Source organism: Canis aureus, chromosome 9 (genome assembly GCF_053574225.1).
Source record: "Canis aureus isolate CA01 chromosome 9, VMU_Caureus_v.1.0, whole genome shotgun sequence".
Lineage (NCBI taxonomy): Eukaryota > Metazoa > Chordata > Mammalia > Carnivora > Canidae > Canis > Canis aureus.
The window spans coordinates 47,689,678-47,711,373 of NC_135619.1; the positions used below are offsets into that span (position 1 = coordinate 47,689,678).

General features: G+C 39.5%; 1 long non-coding RNA gene across 5 annotated transcripts in view; it reads left to right on the top strand.

Moving 5' to 3' along the window:
* The window catches only part of LOC144320833 (uncharacterized), a 32,481-nt gene that overhangs the window by 1,711 nt on the left and 9,074 nt on the right, over positions 1-21,696 (top strand). For 3 of the 5 annotated variants that reach the window (XR_013386462.1, XR_013386461.1, XR_013386460.1), the window contains exons 2-6: positions 1,852-2,084; positions 5,585-5,669; positions 7,565-7,755; positions 8,188-8,357; positions 8,904-9,115. This is a non-coding gene — a long non-coding RNA (uncharacterized LOC144320833). Of the gene's footprint in view, positions 1-386; positions 483-1,851; positions 2,085-5,584; positions 5,670-7,564; positions 7,756-8,187; positions 8,358-8,903; positions 9,116-21,696 lie in introns of those variants that run through there. The other 2 variants (XR_013386464.1, XR_013386463.1) reach the window with 2 other exon arrangements.

Genomic DNA, 21,696 nt, shown 5'->3' on the forward strand with positions numbered 1-21,696 from the left:
GTGCCTACACCTCCAAAACTTAGATACTATGAGGGCTCCCCCAGAATTTAACCACAACTGAGGAGCAAAGGGAGAGGACCATGAATTTACTGTGACTGTTTCACCTTATATCATGGAAATTCAAAATTTTAAAATCTGAGTGGAATAAAAATAGACCATGTTGCTTTGTCACATTTCAACTTTTGAACTAGGATGTTATACCTGAGGTGGTATGTGTCCCAATAGAAGTATGCACATGCACAGAGCAGAGTTTTAAAAAGACACATTTTTCCAGGAGGAAACTTTCAGGAGGGGCGGGGGGGGGGGGGGACTAGTGGAGAGGGCATTCCAAAAAAAGGGGGAACATCATGTCCAATAAACAGAAGTGTGAAGGTTTTTGTTTTGTTGGTTTTGTTTTCTTGGGTTTTACTAGAAAGGAAGGAGATTGGGAAAAAGAGCACTAGAACATGGATCTGCAGATAATAAAACACATGGTAATCATGGTAAGCCAGACCTTAGAGCTCAGCCTTTATCTTGTAGACAGTGAGAGAAATGCAGTTAGGCTTCCATTTTAGAATACTCAAGGAGTATGAGTTGGAGGCATTTATAAGCCTCAGAGCAGGGAGTCCATTTAGGAGACAGTTGCAAACTAAAGGATGCCTACACTCACACAAAGGATTGGTAGCGGAGGGAGGAGGAAGGATTGCAGATATTTAGGAGATAAAATGGGAAGGGAACTAACATAAGCAAGATGAGGGAGAGAGAGAAAATAAAAATTATTTTCAAGATATGCATTCATAAGACTAGATACCATTAATCAGATTAGGAATGACAAGTGACAAAAGTGAGTAGGTGAAAAAAAGGAATAACGATTCATTTTTGAGCATGTCCATAACAATGTTGTACATGTAGTCTCTGCAAGATATTCTGTACACTAGTGTTTCTCAGCTTTTGTACTGTTGACATTTTGGGCCAGACAATTCTTTACTGGCAATATGGAGAGCTGTCCTTTGCCATGTAGGATATTTAGCAGCATCTCTATCTTCTAGTTTTTTTCCTGGTTCTTCAGGATCTCTTAGAAGCTTAAAACAAAGGGGTTGGAAGAAGATCTGGGCTGTAATATTGTTCTACACACGTATCTCTCTAACAATGTTGGGGCTGTTCTATTTATGTAAAAGGACAGCCTTTGGGCAGAGAGAGGGTGGGATGATATGATTTGGTTTATCTCTTGGAACTGGGCATCGGAGCTTCCTTCCTTACTCCTGACATTGTGCCTCACAAGCTCCTGGGCATGATTATGAAATGGAAATGGATTTATGAGAAATGACAAGAAAACTCCTTAAAATCTCTCTTGATCTTAGAACAATGTAGACCAACTGCTTCTTTTTGTATGCTAATGTTCTGGAAATCCATAAACTAAAAAGATAAACACATGACTATGTTTTGTGTGGTTTCCTACCAGGAAAGTGTTTTAGCAAGTATTAAATATGTGAATTTTCTCTCTCTCTCTCTCTCTTATTTAATGAGGAAAAAGCCAGCTACTTTATAATGTAGACCAGGGCAAAAAATTACCTCAGAATTACTTAGGGGGTATCTTTGAAAAGTTACCCGGGAACCCCTAAGAATGGCCTTGATGGTCCAGGGAGAGATATGGTACCAAATATTTTATAGTTTAAGGATTGTGAGGAAATCTACACCACCCTTCATGGCAAATACCAAAAGCTGACCTGGGTTAGTACCTCTGAAGGCAGCAGTTCAAAAAATCTAATTACTAAGAATTCAATCCTAGAATCCCAAACATAGATAAGCTTAACACAGAGGGACACAGAATCCTTCCAAGAACCTTTCATTGGATTTTTATTCTCATTGCAGGACAGTAACCATGTATTCATGAGATTGTGTAGCACTAAACCTCGTAAGACTCCATGATGCATCAAAAAGCAATAGCAAAGGTGGACTAGATTGATCAGATTCCCGTATGGCATTCAAAGACAGTTAAGAATCCTCACACCCTTTGGGTTGTGTATGCCCCTGGATGCTTGGCTAATTCCAGCGTGAAGCAAAGGAAGTATCCCAAGGAAGATCCTTGACTGACTACTGATACGGTAAGTAGGGCCCCAACAGTGATGCTGAAAGTCAAATTGCTAAATCTCAAGTGGCAACCCCAGCAAATTTTGGGAGAGGGGTTGTTGTGGCAATAGCTTGGAAATCTGCTGGCAGACCTTGCTTTATTCTTAGGGCTCTTCAAATGGAGGATTAGATGGCTTCCTAAATAAGATAACAGGGAAGAAGAAAATAGTAATTCCTAGATCTTATTAGTAACGAAATTGTTCATAGTATTCTCATATAGTTTTTTTAATCTAGTCTATTTCTGTCCATATATCCTCATTTCTAGCCATAATTTTTTCTTCTCTTTTTTCATGATTAATGTTACCAAAGGTTTGTCTGATTTGTATTTTTTATTTTTTTAATTTGTAATTTTTTAAAGAAAAACTTTGTTTTATCAACTCACTCTATGGTATCTTTTTGTATTTCACTTATTTCTGCTTGTATTTTTATTTTTCCTTCTATTTTCTTTGATTTTATTCTGTAAATCTTCTCCTAATTTATTGAGATAAATATTTAGCTCATTAATTTTCAGCCTCTGTCCATTTTTTAAATAAGCATGCAAGGCTATAAATTTTCCTTGGAGGAACATTTCCATTGTAAACCTCAAGATTTGATGTACAGTGTTTTCATTATCATTTGCTCTAAGTGTTCATTAAGTTCTAATTCGGTTTCTTCTTTGAAAAATTACTTATAAGTGTGTTTTTAACTTCCAAACATGTAGAATTTTAAACCTATCTTCTTGTGATTAACTTCTAACTTAATTACATTGTTCTCAGAAAACGTATTCTACATAATGCCTATTCTTTAATATTTGTTTAGATTTATTTTTTCTAGATTTTATTTATTTATTCATGAGAGACACAGAGAGAAAGAGAGGCAGAGACACAGGCAGAGGGAGAAGCAAGCAGGTTTCATGCAGGGAGCCTGACATGGGACTCGATCCCAGGTCTCCAGGATCACACCCTGGGCTGAAGGCAGTGCTAAACCCTTGGGCCACCCGGGCTGCCCTGTTTAGATTTATTTTATGTCTTATATGATCATCTGTACTTAAGAAGAATATGTATCCATTAAGTGTTGAATACAGAATCTGGAAGCATGAGACACCCCAGCTTCTCAAAATTGTGTTTCCTGTTCTCTATTGTGCTAGAAGCAGCAGCCGCTCAGACCATTCCTTTTCTATCTCTTACAGCAGCTTCTCTTCCTTTGTTTTACCCACAGATTCTCTAATCCTTAGTTCCATGCCTCTTCTATCTTTCTGGTTTTTACTCTCCTCTTTAGATGATCTAATTCATCTTGGGTCTTCAGTTTCCATCTGTGTTATCATGGTTTACAAAGTAGCCTCATCCAGACCTCTCTTCTGAGTTCCAGAAACATATTTACAATGGCCAACTAGACAGCTCCAACTGGCTGTTCTATGCCCTGGATTGCAAGACTTTCTCTCTTGCCTGTTTTCTTGCTCTTAGCTAAGAAGACTTGCCATCCCTCTTCCTTACTGCCTGCATCCAGTGTAGCATCAAGTCCTGTCCATTCTCCTCAAGCTCCTATGAGGCTCCTCCTTGGCATTGCCACTGCTGCTCTTCTAATCCCAACATCCATTCTGTCTTGCCTCAACATTGCTGCTAGGGGAGCTTTGCTTTTAAAGGTGCCTTCTGGGAAGCCCGGGTGGCTCAGCGATTTAGTGCTGCTTTCAGCCCAGGATGTTATCCTGGAGACCTGGGATTGAGTCCCATGTCAGGCTCCCTGCATGAAACCTGCTTGCTTCTCCCTCTGCCTCTCTCTGTCTCTGCCTCTCTCTCTCTGTATCTCTCATTAATAAATAAATAAAATCTTAAAAGAAATGTTTTCTTGTTCTGAAATTTCTACTGACTCCTTATTTTTTGCCCACAGGGCATAAGTGGTACCCAGCTTTCTTTTCAGCTTTATGTCTCAACCCCAAACCAGAACCCCACACACTGAACCCCTACAACACTGAGCTTCTCATGGATTCTGGAACTGCACAGGATGTTATGTCTTTGAGCCCTTGGAAGTGGTTCCACATGAAAACTTTGCATGCTATTTTCTTCCTCCCCCACTCACACCCTAAGCTCCATATCTAGGAAAGCAAATGTATATGCATGCCCATGCACATGCACATGCACATGCACACACACCCCCTCTGGAAAGGCCTACCCCTTTGTAAGCAATATCAGGATGAAGGAGAAAGTATTTTTAAGTTTATTGTTCTGCAGATGTTGACAATTTAGGACTAATGTGACTTTAGTTGGAGGACAGCAGGTGAGTTGGGAGAAGGCAGGCTATGGTTAATAGTACCTATATTGGCAAATAGTCCCCTTCTCTTCATTTGCTCTCTGCTGACTTGTTAGGAAATTTTCTTAAGTCCCCATGAAATAAGAGGTTCATTTCCACTTCTCCCCAAACACCTAATTGCCCAGGCAATTTTAATTACACAGCAAGGTCGGATTAGATGATTGGATGACCCTCCCAATCCACTTTCATGTTACTTTCTCTTGGGATTGGCTGCCTGGTAACTTTGATACCAGGCTTGCCTTCCTAATAATTATGCTCTTTGTATTCTCCAGTAACTATCTCCTGCCGAGTTTTCCTGCGGTTTGCATTTTATTTCTAAATCTAAAATACATGGACAAAAAAAAAGTAATTTTATTTTCTTAGCACCACATATGGAATATATTTATGTTACCATTACCAAACACTTATTGGTAGAAAGAAAATTTCTGGGTTCATTTTCTATCTCCTGCCAGATAAAATGACCCGTTCCTTAACAGAGCTCTGTCCTTGTGAGTATGGATTTATGTGAACCTGGCATATAATGTGAGCTAATTCTTTACTTTCCCGTGCTCAAACGTAAGATTCAATGTCATTTCACAGATCCAGATTTTAAAAAGATTAAAAATTGACTTGAAAAATAGAAAATATGGGGCACCTGGGTGGCTCAGGCAGATGCCTTGGCTTCAGGTCATTGTCCCAGGGTCTTGGAATTGAGTTGCCACATTGGGCTTCCTGCTCAGCAGGGAGAGTGCCTCTCACACTCCCTCTCATTCTCTCTCTCTCAAATACATAAATAAAATATTTTTGAATTTTTTAAAAATCAAAACAGCAAAAATGTTTGAAATGCCAGACTTTGTAATACAGTGCCTGTTCTTGTCACCAGTTCCTGATATGAGTCATTCCCAAATTACATGGACTTGAAGAGTACCAATGCATATACCATGTGGATATACAGTATATCCATGTAAAATGTGAAACCATATTATACATGTGCTCACATTTGTATTTTATTTTGCTATTTTATTGTATTTTTTATTTTTTATTTTATTTTGCTTTGTATTTTATTTTATTTTGCTATTTCTTAATGATTAATATAAAATTTATTTGGACAGTGATACATCTAGTCATTATTACCAGGCTTAATGTGCGGTGTTAAATATTTGATCCAATTTTCTTCCCTGAGTAAGTTTTTCTTTTCTATCTCTGTCAGTTTTGAAAACATACCAGGAGAAGAGGGACCAGATTCCAACCTGAACTCCTAAGAATGAGGTCTCAGAAGCGGGTCTGAAATTAGGGTAGGTATTGATCAAGACAGGATCTTCACTGAGCCCTTGGTGGCTGGGGTCGTTGTGCCAGAGCAGGTACTACTGTTTAAGTTGGGGATCTTAGGCCAACTTTGGCTTTGTGCCCTTCCATAGTTTCCCAAAATTTGTCATATTCAGCTGGGTGAAGGATATCGGGCAGGGGATCAGGTACAACAGTCAAACAGGACTTTGTATTTTAATATGCCATAGCCTAACCTGAGAACATCTGTCTGATTCATGGATAGATCACTCGAAGAAACAATTTGGCTTTTAAGTATTCACTCATCTATTCATTTTTATTTATTCATTCAGTTGTCAGTTGTGGATGGGCACAGAATGGCCTTGTGAACCAATATTGTGATACAAAGTGAAAAGTGAGGTACTACAAGTTATTATAGGTTTGTAGAAGAAAAGTCAGTAACTGTAAAGCTCCTGTGGAGCTGTGGAATAATGGGGGAGAGTTTCTATTCTTAACACATTTAAATTTGTAATTTTAGATGAGTGAAACATAGTTGTACACATGTATACACTCAAAAATGAAGCTAGTCATTCAAAAATAATTTTTACTGCAAATTATATTACCCCTCTTGGCAGAAAATTGTTATTTATATATAAAAGTTGATCAGATCTCAAAAGCTAGTTTAGAAATCACAATAAGGGGCACCTGGGTGGCTCAGTCGGTTAAGCATCTGCCTTTGGCTCAGGTCATGATTCCAGAGTCCTGGGATCGAGCCCCTCAAAGGGCTCCCACTCAGCAGCAAGTCTGCTTCTCCCTCTCCTTCTGCTGCTCTCCCTGCTTGTGCTCTCTGGCTCTATCAAATAAATAAATAAAATCTTTTTTTTTTTAAAGAAATCACTATTAAATCTGGGGCATTTGATATAGAATGGAAATAAATTCGACCTTGCTGTGTAATTGAAATAAGTCAAATTTGAAATTAGAATGAATAAGTCCAAAATGGTATTCAAAATAACACTCGTGTGTATAAATTCAGTAAAAATACTTTTCTTTATATAAGCATAGCGAACATAAATAGAAAGAATTTACAAAGGTAGAGTCTTTAAGTTATTTGATTATGTAAATGTTGCTTGTTATTAATGCAAAGTACTAAATATACCTGACTGGACTCTAAGAATCCCCAATATACAAAAACTTGATCCTGGCTTAATAGTTCTTGATAGAATTAAATTTACAATATCACTATCACATGGTAGTTCCATACAAGTTCTTCAACCATACTTCATAAGATACAGCTGTGGTAAATGTTAAGGCCTAAATAAACTAGAAGTGATAATGACTATTACCTTGGTCATTCAATTCATGCAAACTAATACAATTCTAAGCATAAAAGCTAGTTAAGCTAAACCATAACAAGTCAAAATACAACTGAATTGGAGAAAATGTCGGCAAATAGACATAATAGCGTTTACATATGAAGTACTTACAATATGTCAGGCACAGTGTTAAGCAGTTTTTTTTTTTTTTTTTGGCAGTTTTAAAAGGTTGTTGCAATTAGCTCTCCCAACAGTCTCATACGTAGTGACTATTAAATCTCTAACTCACAGAACCAGAGGGTAGAATGGTCTCCAGGAGCTGAGGGAAATAGGGAGATGTTGGTCAAAGGGTATAAACTTTCAGTTGTAAGATGAATAAGTTCTGGGGATCTAACGTACAGCATGATGGTTTATAACTAATAATTTGTATTATATACTTGCAATTTGCTAAGAGAGTAGATCTTACATGTCTTCACTATACACACACACACAGAGGTAACTGAGGTAATGGATGTGTTAACTTGATTGTGTAAATACCTCATTATCTATACATATATCAAACCATTACATTTTACAATATAAATATATATAGTTTTTTGTCTATTTTACTTCAGTGAAGCTGGGAGGAAAAAGTTGCCAACTTACTTTTGAGAGAACAGAAGCTTGGGGAAGATAAACAAGTCACTCAAATTCACAGCGATGGGTGGTGCAGTCCAAGCTTTAGGTACCCTTACTCTCTCCCATTTTGCTCTTCCATCTTTAACGTATTGAACATAACAACTAAAATTCAAACTGGAATCAAAAGGTGAGTATGATGGCTCCTAGAAGAGGAATGAGAATGGGCACTTTGCTCTAGCCAGGGGAATAATTGGTACAAAGACACAGAAGTAGAAGGGATTTTGTTCAAAGAGAGCAGGGATATGATGCCTTGAGCATACAATGTGATGATGCTGGAAAATGAGACTGGTGTTCCAGATCTTATTTGCTTAGGTGTTTTTTGTTTGTTTTTTGCTTAGGAGTTTTGATTTGATCCTAAAGGCATTGGCTAGTCAATAGAGGCTTGTATTTGATAATGGGAACTCAGATGTCAATGTGGAGGGCGAATTGGATGCCTACTAAGCAATAGCTCCTAACAATCCAGACAAAAGTGCTGGACTAATCCAAGGCAGGAGCTCTGAAAGTAATAAAGATACGAGCCTTGGCGGGGTAAAAGAAATTTGCTCTGCTCCTCCCCCAGGCCCAGAGGTGCACAGACCTCAATTGACTCTTGGATATGTGTAAAAAATGGGAATGGTCAGCAAAGGAATGCTGTCCTGAGTTTTTTACACATCAGTAATGCTTCCCACTGTGGGTTCTTCTTTACCAATCCAAATGGGGAATCATCATTTGTGGACTTTGGAGGAAAAGGTAATTATAAAATTCATTAGGCTTTCTGGATAAAGAATTGTAATGCCTTCCAAGAAAATAATTAAACTACCATGGGCAAAGAGTCTCATCTGTGTAATTTAAAGCAATGTAGTGGGTCATTGTTTAGTGTCTCAAATCCAGTCTACATGTAGCTAATTCATAATCATGCTCCATCTGGCCAAAATTAGTCACATTATTTTGTAGGCCAAGCAAAAATGCTAGTTTTGTTTCAGAAGTTTCAATATTTTTTCTAATGCAATCTAATGTGCATCTGGATTATCCATTCTCCTTTTCTCAACATGTTTGAATCTTGCTATAGTGAAAGGAAAAACACAGAATCTATAGCATGTATAATAAGAAGCTCTTATTTCAAGAGCCCAGAGCCCTAGCAGAAGGGAGTTGGGATGGAATATTCTTACACCTATTTAAACAACAGGGCTCCTAAACAGATGTGGGCCAAGCTGCCAGGTGTTGAGGTGGTTCATTAGGATAACAGGCCAAAAATGAAAATAACAAGCAAACCTTTTTATTTGCTTTCTACAACAGTGCAGGCAAGAGGGAAAGGAGGAAGACACTAACTCACTAGTGTTCTATTTCTCCCCATGGAATGGCATGAGGCATATATCAAACGGAAGCACGAATGGGGATATCATCTCACTGCCAAGGAATTCTGAACAACAACAACAAAAAAGCTCCTGCTTTTTTATGGATTTATGGGACCACAGGAAGGAAGAGGGGAAAGAGCATGGTGTGAAAAGGTACTGAGTCCAAGTGGAGAAAACTGCCTTGGCCAAGGTCTTGGTGGAAGTGCTTGAACAGTGTATCAACAAAAGCCTCACCATAAAGGGGCCTCCAAATAGAGGTTCCTAGACTGGGAATGCAGATAGGCACATGAGTATGGTTGGCTCAAAAATGGCTTGAGTCCTTGACTGCAACTTCTTCCAGATGCACTGGCGGCATACCAAGTCTGGTGTGGGAAGAGCAGCTTCCCCCAGGATGCCTGCCAGGCAAAGCCTTGTAATTGCCTGGATTTTTGTCCTGGAGCTACAGTCCTCTAGGTGAATCCAGGAGACAGCAGATCTGGTAGTCAATTGAGGTAGATTCAGCTGTCCACCACGCCAATCTGCCAAAGCCATAAATTGTGAATAAAGGGCATAAAGGACATTTTTTGGTCTAATGTCATGCAATTACTAAAAGTACTTGGCAGTCTTGATTTTATAGACCTGGGAATCATGAGACCAAAGATTAGACCTAGAGCTTAGAGGAGAAACTAGAATTTTCCCTTCTTGGTAACCAACTCCATTGGTTTCTCACTCATCTGTAAATCCGACTTTGAGAAAAAAAGGGAAGGAAAAAGGAGGGGTGCTCTGACAATGTCTGTCCTTCCTCAGTCCTGCAAGCACTCCCTGTGTCAGCCTTCATCACAGGAAAAGCAGACAACAGCACATATTGTGTCATTACAGAACACTAGCAAGAGTCTCCCCATCTGGCCTGGATGCAACTTACATCTCAGATGTCTCTTCAATTTGTTGCCTAATTTTCATTCTCACTGCCTCTCACTTAGACTATTGTAATAGACTTCTGGTCACTGACCTGCTTGGGGCTTATTTTTCCCACTAGAATATCTAGGAAGCAATAAGGGACACAGAATTTAAGCCTCTTTGGAAGTTACTTCTGTAGAGGTGATAATTGAAGCCCATGGGAATGAACAAGCTCTCCTAAACAGTGATGTGGGATTAGGAAACAACCACCAAACTCTTACACTAATGAATTAGGAAAAGAGCACACACCCATGTTTTCATTTATTCAATAAATAATTATTAAAAATATTTATTATGCTGTTGCTACACACTAGAAGTTAGGAAATTCTTCCCAGGAAATAATGAAGGCATTGGGATGGAGTTTTCAGCAAAAGCTGATTGGCAAGATGAACATGTTTTTCCAAATGAGGCAGAAAGGGGAGAAAAGATGGGAGAAGGTAGGAAAAAGGAAAGGAAATGGAAAAATGTAAACATGAAGCATCCTGGCATATTCAAAGTTTTGCAAACATTTCTCTAATATCTGGATGTTGGGGGTTAAGTGGGTAATGAGTAAGATGAATGAGTAGAAGATACAGCAAAGAAGCAAATTGTAGCCCAGTCCCTGAAGTGCTTATATTCCACTGGAGAAATTTATTTTTAATTTGTGATATTTTAATTTTAATTTTTATTTATTTTTTAAAATATTTATTCATTTATTTGAGAGAGAGAGACAGAGAGAGCATGAGTGAGGAAAAGGGCAGAGGGAGAAAGAGAAGCAGGGGGCTCAGCAGGGAGCCTCAGACCTGCTAATCCCAGGACCCCCCCCCCAGATCATGACCTGAGCCAAAGACAGATGTTTAACCGACTGAGCCACCCAGACGCCCTGAGAACTTTTTAAAAAGATTTATTTATTTATTTATTTATTTATTTATTTATTTGAGAGAGAAAGAGAGAGAGGGTGTGTATGCGTGGGGGAGGGGCAGAAGGAGGGAGAGAGAGAGGGAGAAAGAGAGAGAAGCAGACTCCCAGCTGAGTGCCAAGGCTGCTGCAATGTGGGGCTCAGTCTCACCACCCTGACTGAGATCATGACCTGAGCAGAAATCAAGAGTTGGATGCTTGACTGATTGAGCCATCTGGGTGCCCCTGGAGAATTCTTTTACTTAGAGTAATGAAAAAGTCAGATTTTTGTCTTAGAAAGCCCATTCTGGTAGTTACATGAAAGACAGGTTGTAAAGTAGAGTGACTGGAGACACTTCTGCCTACAGTCTAAGTAAAAAAAGAACATGGACCTGAATAGGGAAAATAGCAATGGAAGTAAGAGGAAGGAATGAATGTGATGGGCATCAAGAAAGTATAATTTGAAGGACTCAGTGACTGAATGGCTGTGGGAATGAGAAAGTCCAAGGTGACTCCCAGTTATTTGACTTGAGTGAATGCATGGATATCATTCACTCCTCTCTTGGACCATTCAAATAGCCTCTTTATTGGTCATCAGTCTTTACCCTTTCCAGCTTATTCTCCATATTCCCATGATACTTCTAAAATAAAATTTATATATATCGTATCACTTAAAACTTCTAGTTGCTACCTACAAGTCTGCAAAAGAAAATCTGTGCTGCTTACTTTAGGTTTCTTGGCAGAGAACAGTGCAATCTCACTAAAAAACACCTGTTTTTTATAGCATACATCATAAAAGGTACATTATTGTACCTATTGTACAGTTATTCCAAAGGTACTTTTTTTTTTCCATGCCCCCTGTCCCCAGTTGAAGCCACTGTGCCTGCATCACAGACATGGGGCCAAGAGGGTTCAGACCCACCTCTGGGGAGCGCCAGCTGGATGCAGAGGGAGGGTCTAACCTGGGGGAGAACAGCAGGTTAGAACCTGCCGCTTGGGCTTCCTGTGGCAGGCAAGCAGACCACAGGTCCCCCTCTGGTACCCAGCTTCAGACACAGAGGACCTCCCTCACCCATGGCCACCCCACTGACTTAGAAGCTCATCTGAGTTCCCAAGGTACCTGGGTTCCCAAACCCATACGCATTTTGACTAGTCTCTGGAAAGACAATGACAGACAGTCAAAATCCCCAACCCTATATTCTTGACAAGTTGTCTTCCTCTGTCACCATAAGACACACCAAGAAAATAATTGCTTTTTCTTACCAACTATGGATTTGGTCCCAAACCAACATAAACACCACCTAGAACAGGCAGCTCTCAAAACTTTAGGCGAAACACAGATGAAGGGGCTTCTTTGGTTCCTTACTCCTAGACTTATTACTCCTAGTCATTATTCTCAAATATTTGTCAGCTTAGAGACAAAGAAATTACTTAAAGTGACCCAAGGGGACAGAAGCTTCTCCCTGCCCCTAAATCTCTAAACTGTGAGCCAGAGATTTTACACTGGCAGCTGCTAGCCAAATTCTACTTGCAAACATCTTTTGCCGGCCAATACAGTGATGCCCCCACAAAATGGCTTTTCTAAAAAATCCATATCCCTTCCCCACCATCAAAATGTGAAAAATGAATTTGCAGTAGGAGTGGGGGTGCTCAGTACTTTTCAGCATTCACCAATCAACAGGATCTAGAACGGTATTTCTCTTTAGATGGGGTATTTGGCTTCCAATTCATCATCTCTGGCCCAGTTGCCTCATGTGGGTTAAGCTGATGCTTCTCAATCATTAATGTGCATACAAACCACCTGGTAAATGTTACTAAAATTCAGATTTTGATTCAGTAGTTCTGGAGTGAGGCCCAGGATTTGTTCTCAGGTAATGCTAACACCCCTGGTCCAGGAACCCTACTTTGGTGACAAGGAATTAAGTAGATAGCATAGTACTTATATGTGCTTCTCTTTGGAGCCAACAGCCTGGTTCTGGATTCTAGTACAACCGCTTATTAGTTGAGCCACCCTGAGAGAAGTTCCTGCATTAAGTGTGCCTCAGCTTCCTCATTTACAAAATGATGCTAATAATAGTCCTCAACTCAAAGGAATTTAGAGAAGATTAAGTGAGTCATTGTACATTGGCAGGCCTCAAAAGACTGCATGGCACACAATAAGGAATCAATCATTGTTAATTATTATGATTCATTTTTAAAGTTATCATGGGTCACTCCCTTCCTTAAAGTTATGGAATGGTTTTCCAATGACCTCAGGATGAATTCCAGATTCTTTGACATGGATTACAACGCCCTTTATGACCTGGCCTCTGTTTTCCTCTCCAACCCCATCTCTCTACCTTTTGTCTCTAGCAAGGCACTTTAAGCTCTTTCATCTTGATCCCTCTGCCCTAGGAGTTCTCTTTACCTAGAATACCCTTCTGTTTTTTTATCCAGCCAACTCCTAAAAACCCTTCAAAATTTAGTTGAAGCAACTCAAGTTAGTTGAGTTGGAATTCTTCCCAGACCCTTCCCATCACCACTGTGAGTTATAACAGTAGCTCTCTTCCATGTCCCCATCTCTGCAACACTTTCCACATTATATTATAATAATCAGATTGTCTGTCTCTCTTCTTTGGGGTAACTCCTGTGGTCATAAGTTTTCAATAAATGTCCATTGTGGAATTAAGAAATGAATATATGACCAATATATTCTTGGTGTTATTGTAGATCTCTTTGGCCCAAATCTTTTCATGAAGCCTCTTCTTTTATGGGTCACAGATCTTTGACTTTTAAGGATCCAGACAGGCTACAGCCCTATCCTCCCTCCCAGGGATGCACACATACTCACCACTCCATGACCCCACCAAGTAACTGGTAAAATAACAGCCCCATGGGTAATATGCAGACATTGCAGTAGTTCTTGCATTTTCAGATTCCAGAATATAGCTGATGAAGGAATGGATGTGGGGCTCAATCATCAGCTAAGATACTAACCCAGAACAGTGATTTTAAACCTACATTCAGCAGACTCCATTCAAATTCAGTCTAGGTGCTTTGCATAAACCATATTTGCTTAACTCATTTCCTGGCCTGGGAGACCTCTTACAAACTAGCTCCAGTCTGCCTCTCCAAACAAGTCTCACTGCCCTTTCTGTGCTCCAGGCACACTAGCCTGCTTTAGGTTCCTGAAATACCCAGCTGCCATCTGCAGGACCTTTACAGTAGATAGTTCCTTGACCTGAAATACCTACCCATCCCACTCACTACTCCTGTATACACATACAGACTTCAAATTTTCTCTGCCTTCTTGTCACCTCCAAAATGCAAGCTCCTTGAGGCCCAGACTTTGTTTTTTTGTTTCTGTTTTTGTTTTTCCTACTGCTCTATTTCTAAGACCAAGAGTAGTGCCTGGCCTGTAGGAAGAGGTCAATAGATATTTGTTAATGTTGAGTGAATTAACACTTCCTATCCTGTCAATATTTCATTGTGATCCCCATGATCACACTATCTGAGGGCAGCCTCCCTCCCCCCTTTAATTCTACATGAGCTTCCTGCTGGGCTTGTTTGTTTGCATGGCATCTATCAGTGATTACAAATATTTCCATTTGTTCACCATTTTCTTCCTCCTGTGTTATCTCCAACAGACTCTAAGAGGGAAAAAATATTAATTTTGTTCAGTGCCTGACACCTATTACTTAGTTGATAAATATATTTTTTCTAAAGTTGTTCAGTGAAAATTAAGTGGCCAAAGAAGAATGGTGGCACTATTATTTCATTTTATTTATCTAACATACAAAATCCTACAAAGGTTTCAAGGGTCATTTGTAACTTTAAAATAGGAAGAAACCATTAGTATTAACTAAGGAAAGTCAGGATAGAAAAAAGCCTTAGATGTCATGAGGCCCATTTTCCCTGCTCTGCAGATAAGTAAATTAGGGCACAGGAAAGGGAAGAACTTGCAGAGCTAGTTAGGAGCAAGTCTGGAAATAAAATCCAGGGGGCAGCCCTGGTGGCACAGCGGTTTAGTGCCACCTGTAGCCTGGGGTGTGATCCTGGAGACCCAGGATCGAGTCCCACGTCCAGCTTCCTGTATGGGGCCCATTTCTCCCTCTGCCTGTGTCTCTGCCTCTCTCTCTCTCTCTGTGCCTCTATGAATAAATAAACAAAATCTTTAAAAAAAGAAATAATATTCAGAATTTCTCACTCTATATGGTTCATTCATCAATGAGGAATACCATGTACTTTGACTTATGTGCTCAAAATGAAATTAGGCTTTATGCACTGATTATTAGCTCTAGTTGCACACTACAATCACCTGGAGATTTTAATGTAATTAGGCTAAAAATCCTGATGCCCAGGCTACAACCCCAACCAATTAAATTAGAATCTCTGAGGATGGATCCTGGGCATCAGCATTTTAAAGCTACCCCAGGTGATTCCAACATATAACCGGGATTGAGAAGCACAGTTTAAGAGGAAGAAAGGAATGTACCTGTTTTGATTCATTTGAAAATGGAACTCAAAACTCCTGATTAATATCAGTCTAACCCCCTGACCAGGGTTTCTTTCCTAACTATCAGTCCTTGGAAAAGTCGTTTAAAAACAGCCATCCCCAACTTATCAGAATAGTACCAACTGTCGTAGTATGTCTGGATCAAATAGTCTTGTAAATAAGGACTTTAGAGATGATTTTCATAGTCAAGTTCACAATAATCCAAGGTTAGGAAGGCTTACATTCTTAACCACTACTATTGACTGCCCCAAACCACGGAAGACTGCCTTCCTAACCTTGTTTATTGGAGAGGAGGAATATATATATGTGTGTGTGTGTGTATTTGCATATGCGTGTATAAAAAAAGTTACAAAGCTTAATGATTACAGAGTGAATGTCATTTAACCACCACCTAGGTGAAAGGATAGAATGTGGCTACCCTTGTGTTTCTTCTTATCCCAACTTCCTTCTCTGCATTGAAGGTAACCACAGTCTTGACATTTATGATAATGGCTTCCTTGGTTGTCTTTATTTTTGCCACCTAACAATGCATTCCTAAACATAATTGATTAGATCTGCCTTTTTTGGTAGTTGGGGGTGTTATATAAATGAGATCATATAATAACTCTTTTTACATGTTGAGTCTTTATTTGCTTAACTTTATGTTTTAAGTTGATCTAAATGCTTATAGTTGTATTTTGTTCATTTTTACTCCTGAATAGTGTTCAGTTGTATTAATATTACATAATTTATTCTTTCTGTTCTTGGTAAACATTTGGATTGTTTTCATTTTGAGGCTATTTTGAGTAACACTGCTATGCATTACTCTTAAACCTGTGTCCTGGTGCACATGTGTACGCAGTCCTGTAGTGTATAAACCTCCAAGTGGGATTTCTGAGTCATGGGGTACACATGTGTTCAACTTTGGAAGAAAATACCAAATTGTTATCAAAGTAACTTATTACTCTACACTCCCACCTGCACAGTATGAGATTTCCATTGCTTCCCATAGTAAGGTTTGTTTAAAAGATAGACTGCAGTTTTGTTCCTTGTCTTCTTTGGGGAAGAATCTCAAGTCTTTTCAACTGCCTACCATTCTACCTTACACAGGTATATTGGGGCTGCTTTGGTTATTAAACTTCTATTTTTCAGCCACATTTCCTTTTTCTACTTATATTCTGTCTCTTGGAAAAGAAAGCACCACTGAATTCTTTATCAGAAACCAATTCAGTGGAACTCATAGAAGGAACAGGAAAAAAAAAAAAAGAATAATAATGGAAATTTCCTGGAAAGATATCCTCTGTCAGTTTAGCTATGCTGCACAAATGTCCCAGATACAGGAATAATTTTCCTTTTTCCAGGTTATAAGAAATCCAATCCACATGCCAACCAAACACACAAGTTTAACCAAGTGTTTCTCACAGATGCTACTCTAGGATTAGTAATGAGGGCTAAGCAGGTTTAGTTTGTTAGAGGATTAAGTAAGCCTCAAGAATGAGAGATTCTGAAAGCATTTTTGTCTGATGTTCAGAACAGAGTCCAGCACATAGTAAGCGTTCAGTAAATATTTGTTGATTGTTCAGTGTGTTTTGTGTGTCAAATGTCATTCCTAAATATTTCAATGAGAAGTCCAGTGACTTTATAGGTTCTTGAATCTGTAAGGCATGAAAACTTTGACTGTTACTATAGTCAGAATTTCAACACTCCTAAATCAAGCACCTGGCTCACTCTTTTCTCTAGACTACATGCACTGGCCTGAGCGTGTGATGGGTTGAAAAGTCCCAAAGATGGACTTGCCAAAGATGCAGATCAAGAGAGAACTTCGGGATCTTTCAATTTTCTATTACATGTTGATTTCACCAAATATAGGTGATTTAAACTTAAGACAGCTACAGTATACAAAAATGACATTTTTGTGTTATTATTCATAGTTCATTAAAAATATTTAGAACGTAACATCCTGTGCCAATCACTGTGTGAAGTGACAGAGAAATAACACTGAATAAGATAAAGATAGTCTCAACATTTTGGTCTAATGTGAACCTGATAATAAGAATGTGGTAATTGAGTCAGAGCCATGATGGAGGAAACGAAGTGGTCTAAGAGCATGAAAAGAGTGTATAAAACACATGATGGAAATGGGGGAAGGCTTCCTGGAAGAAGAGATATTTAAGCAGAGACAGGAAAGAGAAGTAGGAGTTTACCATATGAACAAGAGAGGTAAGAAAATGCAAGGCAGAAGGAAGAGCATGAACAAATGCCAAGAGGCAAGAGAGAACAAGAAATTTAAAAATGTTCAGAATGATTGGAGCACAGAATATATAAGAAGGTTGGGAGAGATAAGGCTAGAGCGGAAATCAGGAGCAAGATTATTGAAAAACTACATCAAGGGGTTGAGAGCTGTGGGATGCTAGAGGAAGATTCTAAGGAGGCAAGTGACAAAGTCAGATTTGGATTTAGATATATTATCATAATCTAAGCCTGAAAAGATGATGACCTATGCTAAGCAAATGATAGAAAGAAATGAACTATATTTAGGAGGTGCAATTGATAGGAATTGGTGAAGAGCCCAGGGTGAGAAGAAGGAGAATTTAAGAAAGCTAGTTTGGCAGTTGGGTGGGATGATTTACGGAGATAGAAAACATATGGAAGAGCAGTTTGGGGAAGGGGGTAGACTAGTTGGGTTTTGTTTTAGTTGTGTTTGAAGTGCTGGTGAATGATACAAGTGAAGAAGTGTATAGGGCAGATAAAACTAAGGAAAATCTATGAGTGACATATGTAAAGTTAGGTACCCTTGCAGCCACTGAATTTATAGTAGAATATTGGGGCTGTGTTAAAAATGCTAGAGGAAATGGATTTGGTAGATATTTTTTATGGTCCCATCATGGGCTTACATTGATTTAATCTTCTGTCCTGGCTTCCTGGCCATACTTGCTGAACATCAAAACCTGGTGTTTGTCATGAAGCAGATTACAACTGCTAAAATCCAGATCCTTTTCTTTCTAGGCATCTCCCTGGGCTACATTTCAGAGGAAACTGGAAGACAGTAGTAATGGAAGTCATAATGCTTGTTGAAAACAATACAAACAATGACAACTAACTGTTTAAGTATTTAGGAAAGGGTGATGTCTCATGTCCTGTATAGCTGCTGCAGGCACACAAACAGTTCCATAAGTGCCTCCTGGAACCCTAACTCATCCCTGCAAACTTAGGTGTTCTCCCGGGAAGGTCCAGCCTAGACTAGAATGATGGTAGCTCTTGCAGAAACATAAGTTAGGTTGACGTGTATGGCTTTTGAAACATATTAGACCTTTGAATTCAAAGCATGCTGAGCTTCTTGAAACCCCAACCTCTTCTACATCCCCCACTCCTTTTTAGATTACTGAAGTGATTTTCTAGTTTGGCAACAAACGTCTCTGTATCTAACTCAATTGGTCAGAGATTGAGCTAAGGAGAGACTTTTTTTTCTTTTCTTTTTTTTTTTTTGGTATGTAAACCTCACAATAATCCTATGAGAGGACACTGGGGATGAGAGAAGTTAAATAGCTTTCCCAAGGTCACAGAGCCCACATTCTTTAGCAACAGTGCTATATTGGCTCCCGTTTTCTGTCTAATATCTTAATCTTGATGGTGTCAATAATTACCACAAAAAATAACTAACATGTATCGAACATTTATTATGCCCCCAAAACTCAAAATATCTTGCAAAGATTTGGCATTTAATCTCCACAACAGTTTTACAAAGCACTGTTGTCTCCACTGTTGAGATGGGGATTCTGAAGCGCAGAGAAGTTAGCACCTGCTGAATGCACACAGGTAACCAGGATTTGAACACAAAAGCCTGACCTCAGAATCCTCTCTGTGATCACTCCACTCTGGTTGGGGTAACCTCTCAGGTTCCTCTCCCACCACCCAACCCCCTGCTGCCACCTGTTCAAAGAGTCAGTGATTTGTTTCTGTACCATGGAGCCTTATCACATTTTATTTCACATAAGTTACACCATTAAAAGTATGGTTTTGAATGGTTGTGTTGAGTTTTCTGGTTTAACAGGTTTTTGTCTAGCTTAAGCATTGGAAGTAGTTAAGGAAGAAGCAGATAGAGCCAGAAATAGGCTGGCCCAGGGCCAAGTTGAGGTAGTGAGATTTTTCAACCCTGAAGGTGCAGAGATAGGGCTTCCCACTCCATAGCTTGGGAGACAGCCTGGTGCCTCACCATATAATAGAAGCCACCTTTGCCAGCAGGGGTCTCTGCTTCACAAAACAATATCCTATTGGCTCTTCTTTTAGATCCAGAAACAGGAGACTGGATTTTATTCTCAGTGCTTAGGAGGAACACGAGAACCCAGATTTACTAGGACAAAAAAAAAAAAAAAAAGGCACAAACAAAATGAGACAATATTTTACCTTTCTCTGGCTTTTTTAAAAAAGATTTTATTTATTTATTCATGAGAGACACAGAGAGAGAGAGAGAGAGAGGCAGAGACACAGGCAGAGGGAGAAGCAGACTCCATGCTGGGAACCTGACGTGGGACTCGATTCTGGGTCTCCAGGATCAGGCCCTGGACTGAAGGTAGAGCTAAACCACTGAGCCACCAGGGCTGCCCCTGGCTTTTTTTTTTTTTAACTTAGAAAGGATTAGTAACAGGCAACTATAATTCCAAAAAATTTTTAAGATAGATCCTGAGTATGATGCCCCCCAAGTCTCCAAGCTAATACACTAAACTTGGAAATGTACATTTGGCATGCTTTTTTTTGTACTTGTACTCTAGCTATCTGATCATCCTCCATTTCGACAATATTTTTGTCCTGCCCTTCCATCCCCTCCCTCACCCCAATTCAGGCCTATCTATTTTGATTCTGTACTCTTCTCCAGACCTTCCCTGTCTTCTGCCTTCTGCCAAGGTACCCCTGTTAATGCTAGCACTTTGCCAGTAATAGCCAACTGAAACAATGTAATACCTTACCTTCTCAGCAAAAAAGGTACTTGGCTGTGGAACAAATGTATCAACTATAGTGCAATTTAGTGGCTGGAAAATAGAAATAAAGGAAGAGGAAAGAGAGAAAAAGGAAAGTAAATTCCTCTATGTGGCGTGATACGTGCTTTCATCTGTTACTCTCTTAATATTAGGCTTAAGAAGCCTTAGTCCCCACCAGTTAGCCTGAGCTCTGCTGAGAAAGTGCAGAGCCCTGAATCTTTGGTCTTGATAAGGTAGATATATTATACTCCCATTACAAGATTATCTGGGAAACAAGTGTATATGAAGCTGTATGTTCATCTTCATTCTTTTTCTCCACACTACCCACCCTGTGTTAAAATACCTTCCTCCCAGGCTCTCACTTAAGCCCTGCATTTACTGACAAAACCTCTGCAGCCTGTGAGTGGGAGGGCTGGGGCAGAATGTAAAGAAAGGAAATAAATAATGGATGATAAGTTTGGCTGGTGACATATAGTTGCAACAGCAGCAGAATCTGCAGGAGTTTAAATGCAATTCTGCAGATCTGAAGAGCTCTTCAGTACAAGAGAAGGGAAAGAAACTCTGGCTGTCTTCAGCAGCTCCATAATTATAAACCCACACTTCACAGTTATCATAAGGAAACTAGCACAGTCCCACTCCAAACATTTGTGGTGGTCAAAGGTGTTATCTGAAGTGCATGAAAAGAGTTACCTGATCAAAAAAAGTTCTCAGCCTGAAATTCCCAACTCATTCATCAAAAAGTGATAGTTCCTTGGTTCTAACATTATGATGCCAAGGGAATAATATCGTATGAGTCAGGTACTCAAATTCAACTGGTTTGAGTAAAAAGAGTTCATTAAAGGCTATGGACGGAGAGAAAGACAACAGCAGGATAATGAACTAAGAGGCTACAGGCCATCCTTCCCCAGAGAGATACCGTATTAACAATATACTGACAATACTTTTATGACAACTCTAGAGACCAGATAAAAAGCTACAGCACTCAAGGCATTGTAAAACCAAGAAAGAGTTCCAACATAAAGGGTATGGAAATTTGCAGTATTTGACTCGCCCTTCCCTCATGCAGAATAATGCTGAGCAACTGGGAGGAAATCCCTCAGACCATCAGGATAGAAACAAAAGAGTGGACCATGTGCCCAACATTTTAGTTTGTCCAGGGGTTGCCTGAGTGACTGGTTTCTATCTTGCCTGACTTGGACCATTTAAGAAGCTGGTACTCATTTAGAAGCCACTGAAAACAGAGATGAGAGCATGCCAGAGCTGCAGAACCACGGGTAGACACCATGGAGAGCAATAGATTAGAAAAGGTTCAAGGTGTCCTAGAATCTGCAGCTGAGCTGATTGGTGAAAGTCTTCTCCTGCACAAAATGAGTAGACAAAGACCAGCACTGCTGGGAGAAGTGGCTGCTTCTTTAAATGCCCAAATCCCAAGAAAAGATTATAAGGCAAACAAGAAACAAAAATAAAACCCC